The sequence below is a fragment of the Zootermopsis nevadensis genome, unplaced genomic scaffold (genome assembly GCF_977971745.1).
Source record: "Zootermopsis nevadensis isolate Lab colony 2312 unplaced genomic scaffold, Znev_1.0 Znev_ptg000245l, whole genome shotgun sequence".
Taxonomy (NCBI): domain Eukaryota; kingdom Metazoa; phylum Arthropoda; class Insecta; order Blattodea; family Termopsidae; genus Zootermopsis; species Zootermopsis nevadensis.
This window is the reverse complement of record NW_028259372.1, coordinates 54,170-57,500: the sequence shown is the minus strand read 5'-3', so window position 1 is coordinate 57,500 and position 3,331 is coordinate 54,170. Positions and strand designations below refer to the sequence as shown.

Here is a 3,331-nt window from a genome sequence, read left to right as displayed (position 1 = left end):
GGGCCGCTCGCGTGCCTTTATTTCTTTCTCTTTCTTTCTTTCTTTCCCTTATTATCTTAAAGACCGCGCGGGCCCACGGGTTTCATGTAGCCGACCCTCAGCCAGGCGTGGTCCGGGATTGGAAATCCAAGGACCGCAATGTGCGTTCGAAACGTCGATGTTCATGTGTCCTGCAGTTCACATGTCGACGCGCAATTAGCTGCGTTCTTCATCGACCCACGAGCCGAGTGATCCACCGCTCAGGGTTGTTTTTCTCTAGATTCGAGCAGAGCTTCGGGTAGGATGCTACTGCTAGTCCCGTAGGACAGGTAGTTGTTATTTTTCGAGGGGGAGCTGCCCCCAGAACAGCGGCACGGTCAGACCGCGCTCCCCTCTCGTTCAAGCGCCGCCGAAACGGCCTTGCGTGGGCAGATAAAGTGGCTTTAAGCCCAGTGCTCGCGGTCGCGCGGGTTGTCCTTGGATCCCTGAGGATCCTCGGAGCCCGCGTGCCGCCGGCACCCACTCACCATCTTTCGCTCCTACTTCCCACCTCGAGGCGGGACGGTCTTGCCGTCCCCCTCCGGGGGATTACTTCGCCGACCTGGACACCTCAGGCCGACGACGTTATCTCCGAGATCCGGCCGCTGCCAGGAAGAGCCGGTCCAATCACAGGCGAGATTACGCCTTCCGCAGAGCCCCGTTCATCTGGTTCATTCTTAATGCCTTCCTTTTATTAATTTTTGATGCGTCTTCCCCTCATTCGGGGGGAGACGGTGCGACTTTCGCCGACCGGTCCCCCCTCAGGTTGACGTCATCTATTTTTCAGTCATCAGTAGTGGTCACATATTATGATGCGTCTTCCCCCTCATGCGGGGGGAGTCGGTGCGACTTTCGCCGACCGGTCCCCCCTCAGGTTGACGTCATCTATTTTTCAGTCATCAGTAGAGGTTGTATTATCATGAATGACCAGACACGGGTACTTCCACGAGAAGGCGGTCCACTCGCAAGCGAGATTACGCACTCCCCCAGAGCCAGCAACCGTACTCGGTTTCTTAATGCCTTCCTTCTCTGTTCGGTCACTCTCGGTGCCGTTAATGATCCTTCCGCAGGTTCACCTACGGAAACCTTGTTACGACTTTTACTTCCTCTAAATGATCAAGTTCGGGCATCTTCCCGGTGGAATCGAAGGGCCGAAACCCCGCGCCCACCGGTCCGAAGACCTCACTAAATCATTCAATCGGTAGTAGCGACGGGCGGTGTGTACAAAGGGCAGGGACGTAATCAACGCGAGCTTATGACTCGCGCTTACTGGGAATTCCTCGTTCATGGGGAACAATTGCAAGCCCCAATCCCTAGCACGAAGGAGGTTCAGCGGGTTACCCGGACCTTTCGGCCAGGGAGGACACGCTGATTCCTTCAGTGTAGCGCGCGTGCGGCCCAGAACATCTAAGGGCATCACAGACCTGTTATTGCTCAATCTCGTGCGGCTAGAAGCCGCCTGTCCCTCTAAGAAGATTAGGAGTCGCCGGTAGCACAGAGGATACCGGATGCGACTATTTAGCAGGCTAGAGTCTCGTTCGTTATCGGAATTAACCAGACAAATCGCTCCACCAACTAAGAACGGCCATGCACCACCACCCACCGAATCAAGAAAGAGCTCTCAATCTGTCAATCCTCCCGGTGTCTGGGCCTGGTGAGGTTTCCCGTGTTGAGTCAAATTAAGCCGCAGGCTCCACTCCTGGTGGTGCCCTTCCGTCAATTCCTTTAAGTTTCAGCTTTGCAACCATACTTCCCCCGGAACCCAAAAGCTTTGGTTTCCCGGAAGCCGCCCGCCGAGTCATCGGAGGAACTTCGGCGGATTGCTGGCTGGCATCGTTTATGGTTAGAACTAGGGCGGTATCTGATCGCCTTCGAACCTCTAACTTTCGTTCTTGATCAGAGAAAACATTCTTGGCAAATGCTTTCGCTTCTGTCCGTCTTGCGACGATCCAAGAATTTCACCTCTAACGTCGCAATACGAATGCCCCCGTCTGTCCCTTTTGATCATTACCTCGGGGCTTCCGAAAACCAACAAAATAGAACCGAGGTCCTATTCCATTATTCCATGCACTCGGTATTCAGGCGGCTGCTGCCTGCTTTAAGCACTCTAATTTGTTCAAAGTAAAAGTGCCGGCCCATCGTGACACTCGGTCAAGAGCACCGCGACGGGATTGTGTAGGCCCTCCCCGAGACGACCCGAGGCGTGGGAGCGTCGCCGCCCCCATCGCCCGCGGGCGCCGGCTCGGGCCACCGGCAGGACGTCCGCACGTGCGTGCCAGTTAGACACCGACGGGCGGTGAACCGGCAGCGTGGGACACAAGTCCGACTACGAGCTTTTTAACCGCAACAGCTTTAATATACGCTATTGGAGCTGGAATTACCGCGGCTGCTGGCACCAGACTTGCCCTCCAATGGATACTCGTTAAAGTCTTTAGAGTGTACTCATTCCGATTACGGGGCCTCGGATGAGTCCCGTATCGTTATTTTTCGTCACTACCTCCCCGTGCCGGGAGTGGGTAATTTGCGCGCCTGCTGCCTTCCTTGGATGTGGTAGCCGTTTCTCAGGCTCCCTCTCCGGAATCGAACCCTGATTCCCCGTTACCCGTTACAACCATGGTAGGCGCAGAGCCTACCATCGACAGTTGATAAGGCAGACATTTGAAAGATGCGTCGCCGGTTCGTAGACCGTGCGATCCGCCTCCATTTATTCAGAGTCACCAAGGCAAACGGCCGCGTGAGCGACCGATTGGTTTTGATCTAATAAAAGCGTCCCGACCGTCTCCGGTCGGGACTCGGTTGCATGTATTAGCTCTAGAATTACCACAGTTATCCAAGTAACTGTCCACCATCTAAGGAACCATAACTGATTTAATGAGCCATTCGCGGTTTCACCTTAATTTGGCTTGCACTGAGACATGCATGGCTTAATCTTTGAGACAAGCATATGACTACTGGCAGGATCAACCAGGGAACCGAAGACTCACTTGGAGCTCGTTCCTCCCCCTCCACGCGGTCCCGGATGGGTCCGGCGAGGGGGTCCAGTTCATACTTCAACGCTCGCACTCCGTGCGCCCCTGCGAGCAGGGGCCACTTCGTGCCGTTAGGGGGACGCCACGTGAGCGCCCCCAGAACCGTGGTGCCATTAGGGCACCCTTCCCTCTCTTCACTCGACATGCATAAGCGCCGAAGCGCCGTTTGGCATCGCGAGTCTAGCACGCGCCCGGACTACGAGTGAGTCGGTTGCAGTGTGTCCACGATACGCCGCCTATAGACCGTGTCCGGGGGACAGAGGGCCGCGGCATCGCGGTGGCGA

General features: G+C 55.8%; 2 non-coding genes across 2 annotated transcripts; both read right to left on the bottom strand.

Annotated features, from left to right (window-relative positions):
- Positions 1–91: 91 nt before the first annotated feature.
- LOC147870488 (5.8S ribosomal RNA) lies at positions 92–247 on the bottom strand. Its single transcript, XR_015533395.1, has one exon. It is a non-coding gene; the product is annotated as a 5.8S ribosomal RNA (ribosomal RNA).
- Positions 248–1,071: 824 nt separating this feature from the next.
- On the bottom strand, positions 1,072–2,989 carry LOC147870487 (small subunit ribosomal RNA). The gene has a single exon (XR_015533392.1). It is a non-coding gene; the product is annotated as a small subunit ribosomal RNA (ribosomal RNA).
- Between the last annotated feature and the right edge of the window lie 342 nt (positions 2,990–3,331).